Here is a 17,751-nt window from a genome sequence, read left to right as displayed (position 1 = left end):
ATAGTCTGAACTAAAGTATAAACAACATCCTCTTTTTGCATAGGAGCATTACTAACAGGATCATATTCAATTTTAGTGGCTGTTACAATTTCATTATGTTGACTAAGGGTGAGAATATTATCCCACCATCCTTTTAATATGCCCGTAAATCCATTTATAATAAAACGGACAATTTGATGATCTGTATTACTATTCTGTTTACAGACCGTAACATACATAATCATTTGATGTACGCATTCAAAAATACGGTATTCTGTAGCACCATCTATATTCCATTCATAAATGGTCTTTCCATGGTAAGAATTCTGGGCTTGGAAATATCCTTCCTCATAAAGAATATCTTGTGGGGTAGGTCTATCATAGTAATATCTACTAGATCCTGGTTGGACATTTCTGATGATTTCTTTTGAAAAATTGACCTTATTTACAGTTTGAACATCCTGAAAAATATTTTGTAATTCCTAAATTAGAGGAGTGATTTGTTCACTATATTCCTCTGGTATATCATTTTGTTGGGGAATAGACATCATATGAATAGAACTACTACTTTTCTGGAGGTGGTGCTCTGCCTAGATTCAAAGCAGACATTTTCTTTAAAAGAGTTTCCATAAATTCATTATCCTATTTGTCAGAACGTAACTTAAAATTAGTTACTTCTAAAGGTGGTTTTACATTAACAGGTTGAATTGCAGATTCTGTTGGATCTAGTTGTTTATCTTTAAAATGTTCAACTGATTCTTCAATTCTGGTTAACTGCTTACCAACTGTTTGAAAATACAGATTAGCATAATTATTCTGTTTCATAACTGGTACCAAATCTTTTAGTTGAACTACATCTCTTTGAGACACTCTGGATGGAATTTCCACATATGCTGTTGTCATTAGAGGTTGTAGAGTAGTATCACCATTTGGAGCTAACTCTAATGATTGTGGTGGCGGATGGATAGACATAATTGCCTTTCCATTAACTGTGAATATTGGTTAAAACATTTATTTGCTGTTCAGGAAATATTTCCATAACGGTAACAAATTCATAATATCATTCAGGGAAAGATGTTAAAATTTGGTATTTTTCTAAATGGTAATAACACTGGTTTTTAAAATATTGAAGGTGCTGATCATTATGGTTTTTAAAATACCAATTTCTAAATTCTTGGTATTTATCTAGCATAAAGTCTTGGTTTAATTTCTTTCTTATTTCACTTCTTGGAGAATAATCCATTAAATTTCAAAATTCATGTCACTAGCTATTGGACTCTCAGGTCTTCTGGTTTCATAAACTCCATGAGGTATTTGATTTTCTGATAATTGAACTCCCTGAATTACGGGATCTACAGAAGGATCACTAGGTGGCCTACTAGGAGGTCGAGAAGGAATTCCTTGCATCACAGACTCAACAGGTTCTAAAATAGATTGTCTGGATGGTTTTGGTAAATCTACTCTAGAAGGGGGAGTAAATCTAAAACTTGTACTGGGCATGCTTCTTATAAGTGGTCTTCGGAAATTGAGGTAAACATTACCTCCTTGAGTCTGGACAACCTGATCAATTGTTTGTCTAATAATTGGTCTGGCTGGAACGACATTAGGAATATGCCATGATTCTGGAAAGGTAATGTTTTGCCAACGAATTATTGTTGGAACGGCTACCTGGCTACTGAACAAGTTGGTATCTATCAAGACTGTTTGTCCTGATTCACTTTGTTTTCTGATGTATGGGTTCAAGGTAGTAAATACCTTAAGATGTATCCTGAAAATGACTATTAAAGGAGGGGTTCCTGCCATATACTTGCAACCATGGGTAAGAACTCTAAGTTCTAAAACTTCGGATAGATTAGGATCCATGAGTGCAACACTCAAATTTGGATAAACATTAAAATAGATTGGTCCATGGGATAAACTGGTTTCAATTGCTCCCATAAGAGAAGCCTTCCAATCAAGACATCTTTCATCACGAAGAGTACACTGGATACTGGTATTTTGTCCTAACAAAGTTAAAGGTTTGAAGGCTATCTGGACAAGTCCAATGTGAATGTATTTATATTTTCTGAAAAAAGGTGCAAGATCCTGGATATGAAGTAATTTAATTATTTTGTCATTATTCTGTAATGGCATTGCATGGTCAAAAGTTTTAATTATCTTTCTACTGGTAAAATCAAATGTTCCTATTTTATAAATTGTATCTGGTTTGACATTAGGAATTGTCCATTTATCTAAGGCTTCCTTAACATCCTGGTAAGCTACAAGTTTTGTTGCTTCTAATGTAGAAGCTACTGTATTAGCTACTGTTGTGATGGGTGCCTCTTCTGTCATTAGTTGTATGTGACCATATATGAATAATTTAATTATTATATAACTGTATTACATCAATGTATAAACTTGGCGCTGATACCAACATAAAGTGCTTGACACAAAAGGGTTAAAGCTAAGCACGTCTGTCAACGATTTACTAGGACATAGACCTAGCTGCAATCTCTGCAAAGATGGTTTCTAAACCTAAACGCGACATGGGTGATGTCCCACTTAACCTTTCTCTGTTCTACCCTTATCTGGCACAAGCCCAGGAATATAAATTAACATAATACAAATATATAACAAACAAATTATAACATATATGGTCTCATGATTTTACTGTTGAGGTGGAGGCCTTATAGTGGCCGCCCACACACAAATATGCTCTTGTATTTGCTGTTGGATTCTGTGAATCTATCGATCACAGAATTCTAACTGTTGGATAGCCCAAGACCGAAGATACGGATCGTGAATAATAGTTAAATAATGATTACGACTAGTAATATAATAACTAAAACGTGTAAAAGATCAACAAGCAAATTAACAGAGGGCATACATTAAGAAATACTTACAAACATTAATATTTTCAAAACAACATAGGTCTTCAACACACAATTTATATATAGGAGAAATTTTATTACAGGAGAAAGTTTGCACACATGGAGAAGAAAAACACTCGTAAACTTAGAGAAGTAATAGAAGATATTCTGCCTCAACAAGGGTGAGGTCCTTCCCTTTTATAAACAAAGAAAAATAAAGAAAAGATAAGGTGAGGACAAGTGGCGTGTCCTTGATTGGGTGGAGTCATTCATCCTTATCCTCTGGCTAGGTGGGAATCTGCTTTTAACCCAGCATCCTTATCTTGTTTGGACGAATGTGAGATTTTTATCTCTTTTCTGGATGGCAGACAAAGAATCTGCCTTTGCCAAAAAGACTTTTGTCATTTTGTGCCAGCTCTCTGGTTGATTGATTCTGATGGGGGACAATGCTTTATTCTTTGCCTTTTCCTTTTTCGCCTTTTCCTTTATCAATTTTTTCTGCAATCATACTGGTTAGAGAATCCCAAAAATCTCCAAAATTCGATTCATCTTCATCTGGTGCTTATGACTCACTAGCCAATACAATAAAGGCATTGGCACCTTCCTCTTCGAAGGCTTCCTGTTCTTGACTGCTGGTGACAAATCTCATGGAGGAGTCATCCTTGGAGAGAGTTTGGAGGAATTGCTCCTTCATGAAATCCATACTTTTTATGATTAATTTTGTTTCAGAAAAATTGGGAAATTTTTGTCTTAATTTTGTTTGAATTTGAACAAAAGGATTTGAATTAATTGGTTGACTGGGAAGAGCTTTAGGAATAGTATCCCAGCAGGCTTGCGTATGTGCCTTGATTTTCTGGACAGTTTCTATTAAAGTAGGGTTCATATCCTTATCCCATCATCTTACAAACAAAACCCTTTTAAGACGGGCAATTTTGTTCTGGTAATCACATTGAAAGTCCCATTTTCATATCCATGGAATTCCAAAACAGATAACAAAATGGACTACTGATTTATCGATAAAAATGTCCTTGTTTACTGGTAAATTAGAATAACCAGTATGCCAATCATTATATGCTTCCCTAACTGGTACAAAGTGAAAATTCTTGTAGCGTACATACACAATCAAGTAGCAGCCATACATGCAAATACATACACAATCAATAGATTAGGGCTTTGAAACTAATGGAAGAGAAATGAAAAAGAGGGGGAAATGTATCAAACGACTAAAATCAAACCCATATTTAGAACATCAAACCTATAGAACTTTAGAAATCATGCCACAACAATCAAACCCATTTCATAAATCAGCACGAAATTAAACTAAATTAAGCATATAAAACCCTAGAGCAACAGCCAGAAAGGGAGAAATAAAGAGAGAGCTAGAGAGAGAGAGAGAGAGAGAGAGAGAGAGAGAAACTGTGATCTGCATTTGTAGCAGTGGTAATGCGCGACGTATAGTAAGTGACGATGGTCTGCGGTGAGGTGAGGTGGGGTGAGATTTGGTGGTAGAGGAAAATCTGTGTGAGAAAGATTGTTTTGTCTTAACAGAGAACAGGCGGGCGCTAGTATTAAATGATTCCCCTCTAAAATTTTCACACATTTGGCGACGAAATTGGTTTTTATCTATAAATATTAATAATTGGTGACTAAAACTTTTTGTAGCCAAAGCTTAATCAACAGCGACTAAAATATTAGTCGCCAAAATTATTTATTTGGCGACTTTCTTTTGGTCGGAAAAAAGGAATATACCACGACTAATTTTTTTTTTTAGTCACCAAAACTTAATATTTGCTGACGAAATTGTTTGGTCGCCAAAGAGTAACCATAAAAATATGACTGTTATTTGGCGACTAAATTTCATTTTGTTGGCAAAAAATATTGTACGACGACTAAAAATAAATTTAGTAGCCTAAAATCTACACTAACGGCAACCAATATTTTTTTAGTCGCCTATTATGGAATATTTAGCGACTAAAATTTTTTTTAGTGGCCAAAAGGAAATATATCTTGACTAAAAAAAATTATTAAAGAAAATGAAGTTGCCAAAAAAGTAAATTTTGTCATCAAATTTGGTTGCCAAAAAATATAAATTATTGAAAAAACAATTTGTAATGTTATCACAAAATTCCCGCAATAAAGAAAATGTAGTTCTATATACCGTTTGAAGATTGTAAGGATATGACAGTGCGAAAAAGTACCTATTATACAATTAGAAAATTAGACAAGTGGCACTTCCATATTTAAAATTAAAATAAAATTTGGGTTATTATCATATCGTTATAATAAAATTAAGGCTTTTGTTAACGCAAAGGAAGAAAATTACATAAACATGATTAGTAATATTATTTGTGTGATCCAAGTTTATTTTGAGCATGATTTCTCATACAATGATCACAAATTGTCTCTTTTTTCTTTTTCTTTTTTTGGGTACTGACAGTGGTTTTGAGAATATATTATTTTAGTATTTTTTTTTTAGATTTTTAGTTAGAATATGAGGTTAAAAAAAATTAGTATTTTAGATTTTTTTTTTTGAATTTTTAGTAAAAAATATGTAAAAGTTAAAGAGAAAATAGCATTTGGTTTGAAACTCAAATCATGATTTGAATCAAAAAAAATTTAAACTCATAATTAAACACATAATTCAAAACTCAATTCAAAATCTCATTTCAAAATTCTATTTTTTTTTTAAAAAAAAAATCAATTTTTTTAATTTTGTTCTTTAAAATTATTTTTTATTTTTATTTTTGAAGAAAATTATTTTTTATTTTTTCAAAAATATATACATTTTTTATGTATTGGCCAAATAATCTGTTATGATTTAGACATATATGGGCGATGCAAATTTTTTTAAAATATACAAAAAAAAAATTTAAAAATTTTCAAAATAAACATTTAAAAAATAAAAAATAAATAAATAAATAAAATAACAATTTAAAATATAATATAATTTTTAAAATGTTAAATATTTTAAAAAAAATATTTAAAATATACAAAAAAATAAAAATAAAACAACACTGAGCACAAATGTACTAAATACAATGCGCATTAAAAAAATATTTACCCTAAAAAAATAAAATTAAGAATTTTTTTAAATATTTAAAAAAAATAAATCCAATTTTTTTTTAAAATACAACTTAAAATAAAAAACTCAAAACTCAAAATATAATTCAAAACTCTTTTCAAAATTTAAAACTCTTTTTAAAACTTTGGTCAAAAAACTCATTTCATGACCTCCGCGTCACCATGTATTGTAGGCATTAGGCAATATTGTCTTTTGTCAACCCAACATCATTGGGAAATTCTATTTCTACACACCAAGTTTCCTTACTCCACACACTTAATGAATTTTTTCAGAATCACAAATTTATCCTTTAACAAAATTACCATCTCACCCACCACTAGCTCACTCACACATCTCACAATTTCTCCATACACATCTCACCCACCACCATCTCACTAGCCACTTCACCGCCGGCCGCCTCCAATGCCCAAACTTTAACCATACAAACAGTGAGTGAGAAGCCGAGGATTGTGAAGAAGAAGAAGAACAAGACCTAATCATTCGTTCAATTACACCACTAGAAGCTCCATAACAGTGAGAGTTATAGAGATTAACGACTAGAATCAACATGGTATCTAAATCTTTAATTGAACCCAGTTTGTGTTCGTACCAGAGGAAGAAATTGAAGAGGCATGTGGAATCAAGACCCACTTGGTTTTGGTGAAGAACAGTTAACCACATCTGGGTTTAGCTTCTTGGGTATTTCTGATGAATCCAAGAGGTGGATCCAATTGTTGCGCTTGAGTATGGTGGTGATTTCATCAACCAAGTCTTGGTTTTGTTGTTGATGGAAAGCAAGTGAAGATAGTCTGGTCTTTGGAGTGAGAATATGGGACAAATTAGTTCCTCGTTCGGTGGGATAAATTTGGGCTCCAGTTTGAAATTTTACCAGTACCAGTTAGAGAAGCATATAATGATTGGCATACTGCTTATTCTCATTTACTAGTAAACAAGGACATTTCTATCAGTAAATCATTAGTCCATTTTGTTATCCGTTTTGGAATTCTATGGATATGGAAATGGGACTTTCAATGTGATTACCATAACAAAATCCCCCGTCTTAAAAGGGTTTTGTTTGTAAGATGGTGGGATAAGGATATGAACCCTACTTTAACAGAAACTGTCCAGAAAATCAAGGCACATACGCAAGCCTGCTAGGATGCTATTCCTAAAGGTCTTCCCAGTCAACCAGTTAATTCAAATCCCTTTGTTCAAATTCAAACAAAATTAAGACAAAAATTTCCCAATTTTTTTGAAACAAAATTAATCATAAAAAGTATGGATTTCATGAAGGAGCAATTCCTCCAAACTCTCTCCAAGGATGACTCCTCCATGAGATCTGTCACCAGTAGTCAAGAACAGGAAGACTCCGAAGAGGAAGGTGCCAATGCCTTTACTGTATTGGCTGGTGAGTCATAAGCACCAGATGAAGATGAATCGAATTTTGGAGATTTTTGGGATTCTCTAACCAGTATGATTGCAAAAAAAATCGATATAGAAAAAGGCAAAAAAGGAAAAGGCAAAGAATAAAGCATTGTCCCCCATCAGAATCAATCAACCAGAGAGCTGGCACAAAATGACAAAAGTCTTTTTGGTAAAGGCAGATTCTTTTTCTACCATCCAGAAAAGAGAGATAAAAATCTCACATTCGTCCAAACAAGATAAGGATGTTGGGTTAAAAGCAGATTCCCACCTAGCCAGAGGATAAGGATGATTGACTCCACCCAATCAAGGACACGCCACCTGTCCTCACCTTATCTTTTCTTTATTTTTCTTTGTTTATAAAACGGAAGGACCTCACCCTTGTTGAGGCAGAATATCTTCTATTACTTCTCTAATTTACGAGTGTTTTTCTTCTCCATGTGTGCAAACTTTCTCCTGTAATAAAATTTCTCCTATATATAAATTGTGTGTTGAAGACCTATGCTGTTTTGAAGATATTAATGTTTGTAAGTATTTCTTAATGTATGCCTTCTATTAATTTGCTTGTTGATCTTTTACATGTTTTAGTTATTATATTACTAGTCGTAATCATTATTTAACTATTATTCATGATCCGTATCTCCAGCTTTGGGCTATCCAACAGTTAGAATTCTGTGATCAATAGATTCACAGAATCCAACAGCAAATACAAGAACATATTTGTGTGTGGGCGGCAGCTATAAGGCCTCCACCTCAACAGTAAAATCATGAGACCATATATGTTATAATATGTTTGTTATATATTTGTATTATGTTAATTTATATTCCTGGGCTTGTGCCAGATAAGGGTAGAACAGAGAAAGGTTAAGTGGGACATCACCCAAGTCACGTTTAGGTTTAGAAACCATCTTTGCGGAGATTGCAGCTAGGTCTGTGTCCTAGCAAATCGTTGACAGACGTGCTTAGCTTTAACCTTGTTGTGTCAAGCACTTTATGTTGGTATCAGAGCCAAGTTTATACATTGATGTAATACAGTTATATAATAATTAAATTATTCATATATGGTCACATACAACTAATGACAGAAGAAGCACCCATCACAATAGTAGCTAATACAGTAGCTTTTACATCAGAAGCAACAAAACTTGTAGCTTACCAGGATGTTAAGGAAGCCTTAGATAAATGGACAATTCCTAATGTCAAACCAGATACAATTTATAAAATAGGAACATTTGATTTTACCAGTAGAAAGATAATTAAAACTTTTGAGCATGCAATGTCATTACAGAATAATGACAAAATAATTAAATTACTTCATATCCAGGATCTTGCACCTTTTTTTCAGAAAATATAAATATATTCACATAGGACTTGTCTAGATAGCCTTCAAACCTTTAACTTTGTTAGGACAAAATACCAGTATCTAGTGTACTCTTCATGATGGAAGATGTCTTGATTGGAAAGCTTCTCTTATGGAGCAATTGAAACCAGTTTATCCCATGGACTAGTCTATTTTAATGTTTATCCAAATTTGAGTGTTGCACTCATGGATCCTAATCCATCTGAAGTTTTAGAACTTAGAGTTCTTACCCATGGTTACAAGTATATGGCAGGAACCCCTCCTTTAACAGTCATTTTCAGGATACATCTTAAGGTTCTTACTACCTTGAACCCATACATCAGAAAACAAAGTGAATAAGGACAAACAGTCTTGATAGATACCAACTTGTTCAATAGCCAAATAGCCGTTCCAACAATGATTCCTTGGCAAAACATTACCTTTCTAGAATCATGGCATATTCCTAATGTCGTTCTAGCCAGACCAATTATTAGACAAACAATTGATCAGTTTGTCCAGACTCAATGAGGTAATGTTTACCTCAATTTCCGAAGAGCACTTATAAGAAGCATGTCCAGTACAAGTTTTAGATCTACTCCCCCTTCTAGAGTAGATTTACTAGAATCATCCAGACAATCTATTTCAGAACCTGTTGAGTTTGTGATGCAAGGAATGCCTTCTCGACCTCCTAGTAGGCCACCTAGTGATCCTTCTGTAGATCCCGTAATTCAGGGAGTTCAATTATCAGAAAATCAAATACCTCATATAGTTTATGAAACCAGAAGACCTAAGAGTCCAACAGCTAACGACATGAATTTTGAAATTTAATGGATTATTCTCCAGGAAGTGAAATAAGAAAGAAATTAAACCAGGACTTTATGCTAGATAAATACCAGGAATTTAGAAATTGGTATTTTAAAAACCATAATGACCAGCACCTTTAATATTTTAAAAACCAGTGTTATTACCATTTAGAAAAATACCAAATTTTAACATCTTTCCCTGAATGATATTATGAATTTGTTACCGTTATGGAAATATTTCCTGAACAGCAAATAAATGTTTTAACCAATATTCACAGTTAATGGACAAACAATTATGTCTATCCATCCGCCACCACAATCATTAGAGTTAGCTCCAAATGGTGATACTACTCTACAACCTCTAATGACAACAGCATATGTGGAAATTCCATCTAGAGCATCTCAAAGAGATGTAGTTCAACTAAAAGATTTGGTACCAGTTATGAAACAAAATAATTATGCTAATCTGTATTTTCAAACAGTTGGTAAGCAGTTAACCAGAATTGAAGAATCAGTTGAACAATTTAAAGATAAACAACTAGTTCCAACAGAATCTGCAATTCAACCTGTTAATGTAAACCACCTTTAGAAGTAACTAATTTTAAGTTACATTCTGACAAATAGGATAATGAATTTATGGAAACTCTTTTAAAGAAAATGTCTGCTTTGAATCTAGGCAGAGCACCACCTCCAGAAAAGTAGTAATTCTATTCATATGATGTTTATTCCCCAACAAAATGATATACCAGAAGAATATAGTGAAGAAATCACTCCTTCTTTAATTCAGGAATTACAAAATATTTTTCAGGATGTTCAAACTGTAAATAAGGTCAATTTTTCAAAAGAAATCAGCAGAAATGTCCAACCAGGATATACTAGGTATTATTATCATAGACCTACCCCACATGATATTCTTTATGAGGAAAGATATTTCCAAGCCCATAATTCTTACCATGGAAAGACCATTTATGAATGAAATATAGATGGTGCTACAGAATACCGTATTTTTGAATGCGTACATCAAATGATTATGTATGCTACTGTCTGTAAACAAAATAGTAATACAGATCATCAAATTGTCCATTTTATTATAAATGGATTTACGAGCATATTAAAAGGATGGTGGGATAATATTCTCACCCTCAGTCAATAGAATGAAATTGTAGCAGCCACTAAAATTGAATATGATCCTGTTAGTAATGCTCCTACGCAAAAAGAGGATGTTGTTTATACTTCAGTTCATACTATTATCCTCCATTTTATTGGACCTAGTTTAGGAACTAATGACCGTAGTCGAGAACTTCTCCAGAATCTATGTTGTCCATCTTTAACCCATTTTCGATGGTACAAAGGTGTTTTCTTTCTCAAAGTCGTTCAACGATCTGATGCTAACAGTGAGCATTGGAAAGCCAAATTCATTGATGGTCTTTCTACCCTTTTTGCTGAAAAAAGTTTGAAAAAAACTTAGGGATTAACATGATCGTATGAGTACACCCTATGACCAGTATACTTACGGCCAACTCATAACTGTCGTCATTGGCGAAGGTCTTTCATTATGTAATGACCTTAAGTTACAATATCAACTTAAAAAACAGAATCTTACTAGCAAGAAAGAATTATGTGAATTTTGTGATCAATTTTCCTATGATACAAAAATCTAATACCGTTCTAAATCCAGAAAATCTCATCAGAAGACATTTACCAAACCATCTCGTAAATAGTATAAAAAACCTAGTCATACTTCTTACCAGAAAAATTTTTCTCCTCCTAACAGAAAGCCAAAATCCACCAAGAAAGCATCTAAAAAAAATGTTAAATGTTATAAATGTGGAGCAACAGGACATTATGCTAACAGATGTAGATCTAAACTAAAAACCAAAATTAATGAACTATCCTTGGATCCTCATATAGCCCAACAGATACTTCAAACACTTGAAGAAGAAAAAGAATTTGGGACTAGCTTTGAGTTTGATGCACTTGCTGAACTTTACTCTCCATCAACTTCTAGTGAGGAAGTTGAAGAATCAGAACCAACTTGTTTTTGTCCTACAAACCTGAATCCGATTTCTAAAATTAATTATTGGAAATCCATAGTTGAAATGAATGGCTTAGACCTTGGAGGTCCTAGCATTCAGGTTCTTACTGATGACCAGAAATTCATGTTAGATCTGGTTGACCAGATCGACGATCCAGATATGAAACTAAATTTTTTAGAAATTTGTTATCAACACCAGCAAGCTAGCAAAGAACCTCCATTAATACCCATAGATTCTTATAGTATGAAAGAAATTTTCAACAGGGTTCAATCTTCATCTGCTATTGAAACACTAGTAACAATTCAAGATTTTAAAATGGAAATTAATGTACTTAAAACAAAAGTTAAACATCTCCAAACAGCTAATCAGTCCATCATTAGTGACATTAAAACGATTAACAATCAACTAAAAAATAAAGGGCAATCTTCCTAATCTAAACAGGAAGAAACAACATAAAAGGAAACGAATGAAAAACTAGAAAATCAATATTTGATGCTTATGAATCAAATTACTTTCCATAAATGGTATATTAGAATCATTTTTATAATACAACCTAATTTTATTATAAAAGATGCCATCGCCTTAGTAGATAGTGGGGCGGACATGAACTGTATCCAAGAAGGCTTAATTCCTACCCAATACTTCCACAAAACTACTCAATCTTTAACCAGTGCAAGTGGAACGTCTATGAAAATCAGATATAAAATTCCAGAAGCATTAATCTGTAATCAAGGCATTTGTCTTCCAACTACTTTTGTCCTCATCAGAAATATGTCTCAAAACATTATTTTAGGGACACCATTCTTATGTTTACTTATGCCTATCACAAAGATAGATTCCATAGGTATCCATACGAAAGTCAGAAATCAATCCATAATCTTTGAATTCATAACAGAACCTTATGCTAAAGAATTAGACCAGATAAGAGATCTTGTTAGTGTTAAGAAAAACAAATAAATTTTCTTCAAACAGAAATTCATTTTCTCACCACTGAGCAAAGATTACAACAGCCATCTTTACAAAATAAAATTAAAATCATAGAAAAAGAATTTCAATTAGAAATTTGCAGCGATATTCCAAATGCTTTTTGGGAAAGGAAGCATCATATTATCTCTCTTCCATATGAATCAAACTTTGATGAAAAATTCATCCCAACCAGAGCTCGTCCTAGCCAAATGAAGAAAGAATATTTAGAAATGTGTAAAACAGAAATCCAAAGTCTTTTACAAAAGAAATTAATCAAAACAAATCACTCCCCTTGGAGTTGTACAGCATTTTATGTGAATAAAAATGCCGAAATAGAAAGAGGTGTACCTAGATTAGTTATTAATTATAAACCTCTTAATGATGTTTTAAAATGGATCAGGTACCCAATACCAAATAAAAAAGATCATTTAGATTGTTTACAGGATGCAGTCCTATTTTCAAAATTTGACTTAAAATCATGATATTGGCAAGGACAGATTGCTGAATCAGACAGGTATAAAACTGCCTTTACTATACCTTTTGGGCATTATGAATGGAATGTTATGCCATTTGGATTGAAAAATGCTTCATCAGAATTTCAACATATCATGAATGATATATTTTCGCCTTATACAGAATTTGCTATATGCTATATAGATGATGTTTTTATTTTCTCGTCATATATTGACCAGCATATTAAACATTTTAATATATTTAAAAATGTTATTATCAGAAATGGATTGGTCATATCTGTACCAAAAATGAAACTTTTCTAAACAATAGTACGATTTCTTAGACATAATATCCATAATGGAAGTATTATACCAATCAACAGAAGTATTGAATTCGCATCGAAATTTCCTGATGAAATAAAAGACAAAACTCAATTACAGGGATTTCTTGGTAGTCTTAATTATATTAGAGATTACTATCATCAGTTAGCACAGGATGCCTCCATCATTTATACTCATCTCCAGAAAAATCCTTCACCTTGGACTGAGGAACATACAGCAACAGACACCTCATTCTTGACCGCCATTAAGACTTGGGCACTACTGATTGTTTGCGTGGTGATGAAAGTCGTGCAGTACAAATGTTCGATTTCTTTAGCAAGAGGAGAGTCAAATCCCAACCTTATACCCCATTTTGGACCAAAATTATTTTGAATGGTTTTTAGACCTTAAAACCCTCTCTTTCAAAATATTTTTGAAAAGAAGTTCCTACGATGTTCCGACGCTCGCATTTTGTTAAATGTTGCGCTTTTCGGTAAACCGAGCAAGGACAAAGTGGAAATGAATGGGAGAGAGGTGAACTCTTTGAAAAATCTTTCAAAACACCTTGTTTAGGGGTTTGGAGTTGAAGAAAATTGGAGAGGAGAGAAGAAACTAGTTGGAGAAGAAGTTGGGCATGAATCCGGGTAGGATCAAAACTGAACAGTCTTCACTCAAATAGGCATAGCTTTTTTCACACTTGGAATTTTGATATGAGGCTGTCGCCATTGGAAAGAAGACTTCTAGGGATACAATTTAGGCTCAAGAATGACCTCCAAAGGAGTCCAGATGAAGGAGATATGTCCATTTGAAGTTCGGCCCAAAAAGTAGATTTTTCTGGCCAACCAGAGGTAGAAGTTGCTGGCCATAAATGGGATTTTCTGGCCATGAATGGCCTATGCCGGCCCCCTTCCGTCCAAGGGTGACCTATGCTGGCCAAAAATGATCAAGTGCCGGCCATCAATGAAGAAGTATTGGCCATTGATGCAAAAAAGTAGTTTTTGGCAGATATTTGTTCTCCAGCTTTATAGCTATCCCTTTTGGGATATTTCGACCAAGGCTTGCATTCTTCTATATAGAGAGAGGCTTCTCTATGGTTTTCAAGGTTAGAAAACATTTTAGGAGTGAAATATTTTGAGGAGTCTCTCTCTCTACATTTCTCTCTCTCTACACTTCTTTCTTTCTTGAACCTTAGTGTATACAAGTGTAGATACACTTCTCCTTTGCCTATACATCCTTGACTAAACTTGGTTATGTTTGAGCTGAGGTTCTACAAGGTCTTCTTGGAGCTCCTTAAGGTGGTTTTGACTTAGTTTTGTGGCCTAAAGTTGTGTTGTACTTCAAGAGGTATAACTCTCTCCCTTTAAGCTTGTTTTAAACACTTGCTTTGCCATCTTTTTCCACCATTTCAAGGCTGGTTTTGGCATGTAAGAAGTTCTATTTTTCAGTCCTAAAAGGGGTGGTTTGAACCTTTGTGAGTTAGGGGGTTGTTCCCCCTTTTTGCTCTTTAGCTTGTATAGTTTTTTGCACCATTTCTCATCACCTTCAAATCAAACTTTTTGAGCCTTTTTAACACTGAAAATCAGAGGTTTTTTAGTGACAAAAACCATGATTTGAGGTCCAAGATAGGAGGAGGTGGCCTCCCATCCTTGTGTCTTGTTTGCATATGTAGTTGGCCTAACATATGAGCATGTTTTTCTACCTCCTTGAGGCTCTATCTCAGCATGTTTTTGTGACTTTTTTGACCTGTTTTAGCTCTGTTTTTAGCTGGTTGGGTCACTTGTTGTTTGCTTCTTACACTCGTAGTGTAATCATGCTCACTAGCTTAATATGCATAATGATTTAGCCTATTATTCTAGCATGTGTTGGCTCCACTCTAGCATGTTTTTGGCCTTGCTTTGACATGCTTAAACTCTATTTTGAGTGGTCTTGGTCATAAATGCTTTGCTTTGTATAGCTATAGTGTAGTTGGCCTTTACTAGCTTTGAGTTTTGAGGTCTCTACCATGCTTTGCTTGAGATGTTTGCATGCCATGGCATCATTTAGCATGTAATTTCAGTGCATGTAGCCTTGTCACCTTGTCACACTCTCACATATTCCACTCTTTCATTACTTTTGAGAGGTGTGCTTTGTGCCTTGTTTATGAGCCAATACATGAACATGATTTTCTTGCTTTTCATGCTACCATCTCAGCATATTTTAGCCTTTGTTTTGGTATGTTTGAGGTCTGTCTAGTGCTGGTTTGGCCACTTGAGTTTGATATTGCATGGTTCTAGTGTAAAGCTCTTCACTAGTTTTGATGCTTAAGTCTCTTAACATGTTGTACATGAGTTGTTTGCATGTTAGAGTCTTGTGTTTCATGCCATTTCAGCACTGAAATTCTACCACCTCCCTCATTTCTTCATTTTTCTATTTGCTTTGAGGGATAGTTAGTCTTAAAGTTGTGTTTAAGCTTGGGATTGAGGCTTATGCTTAAATGCCTTTTACCCTCTTTTGAGGGTTCCTCCTAGTTAAAGGCATGGCTTCTCTCATGTCTTAAGTCATGTTTTGATTGACCTTCCTCTCATTAGAGGACTTTCACATTTGGACAAATCAATTAAAGAATGGTTTGGTAACTTAAAATGTATAAACAAGAATTGAATCAATTAAAACAGGTCAAGATAAGCATGTTGCATTTGCATTGCATTGTGTTCAATCGGACGTTATATTGAACACAAGGTGGATTGGTCCACTTCATACTCAAAGTGATGAAAGTGAGCCAATCCCCTTTGTCTCCATTGCCTTTGTTCTCTCATGATAAGGTAATGGACTTGTGTCTTTGTTTTGTGCGTTTATAGAATGTGTACAAGTTAGATCCTTGGCCATCATGCATTGAAAATGCTTGATTGGTGGCCTTAGCCCCAATGGTGCTACTCCTTTAATGTTTTGAGATGATAAGGAGTGGCATAGTACAAACATGTCCCTAGAAAACCCTTTATTTTCCTCTGTTTTGTGCTCTGTTGCAGTTTGGTGTTTCAGCACACCAGTGGTCGGCAGTGCTTCACCCTTGGCCGGTAGAGGCACACTCTTGGCTGGCAGGTGGCCGGCAATCACCATTCATGGCCGGCAGGCCACTGGTGCACTCCCCAGTAGTAATTTGGTAAGGTTCAGCAACAAGTTCGTGGAGAAACCTTGCAAACAGAGCCTCTAAAGAGCAAACCGGGGAGCTTTTCGGGACAGAAGCCGAGGCATGCATCTTCTAATTTCCAAACAGAGCTGAGAAAGCATGGTTTAATGCTTTACTTGTTAGTTAGAATGGTTTTGTAATTTAATTTAATTAATTAGTATGCTAATTAGTTAAGTGTTGTAATAATTAGTGAGTAGTTTGCTAGTTATTTCATGGGTTTGTAATAATTAGTCTAATTAGCTTAATTAGATGAGTTAATTAGTTTAGCTTAGCTTAGCTTATTTATTCAGACCCTCCTTTGAGAGGGCGTATTATTGTAATAAGAATGCGCGCGTGTGTGCATGTCTTCCAACCCCACGTCTTTCTCCCTTTTATTTAACCATTTTCGTTGGTTAGATTAGGGCATATTTCAAATAGCATACCTTATGTTCGCATGTTTGCATCCATTCATTTGTCTTGCATGCACCGAGGCTCGGCGCATCATTAAAACTACATTATATTTCAATACCTATTTGAATACATGTTATCAAAGTGTTGCATTCATATGCCATCTTAGATAGTCGAGCCTATTTAGTTGCATTATTGCATGTGTTGCATTAGGCATCTTAACATAGTTTGGGTCATGCATGATTTCTAACTAGTTTTTGTTTTGGCTCGGAGTACATTGTAAGTTTTATGCTTTAGCATCCTTGCGTAAGTGTGAGTGTTGCCATGATATCATGCTTACTATGAGGCTATTTGCTTAAGTGTTAAACTGCATGAATGCCTGTGGATGAAGGCTTTATTACTTGAATTGGGACAATTCAACGAATGAATGTTTTAAGCCCACTTTGGAAGTGGCAAATCATGTTTTAAGCCCATCTTGTGAGATGGCAAATCCGCGCTTTAGCCCACTGTGAGGGTGGCATTTTCAAACCATTTTTAAAAACAAACATGAGTTGATTTGTTCCAACTTAAGTGATTTAGTCTATACTTGTATGCTGTGCGCATCACATAATAAGTTAGCTAATAATCAGAATAAGAACACATGTGTCTATAAAATAACATATCATGCTTAGTAGAGGCCGATCCTTTGATCGGACGAGTGAGGGTGCTCATTTTAGGACCTTCCCCTCTCGTACCCAAGTTCCTGAGCCGAGGCAACTTTGGTGATGACGGACACGTGACGGACACATGGCCTTTGGCACGAGTCAGAGTTTTCTAAATTTTCCAAAATATATATTAGGGTAGTGATTCTGTAATTTGGCAAAGCAGTCCAATTTTGGCATTATTTGATTGAAAATTAATTTTCTAAAATGATTTGCCGGGTTAGACTCTTTGGTGATTTATCAGTCTTACATTGCACTTTGTGAGACTAGAT

The sequence above is a fragment of the Camellia sinensis genome, chromosome 2 (genome assembly GCF_055761805.1).
Source record: "Camellia sinensis isolate YWXY chromosome 2, ASM5576180v1, whole genome shotgun sequence".
In the NCBI taxonomy this organism is placed as follows: domain Eukaryota; kingdom Viridiplantae; phylum Streptophyta; class Magnoliopsida; order Ericales; family Theaceae; genus Camellia; species Camellia sinensis.
This window is presented reverse-complemented; position numbering follows the sequence as displayed.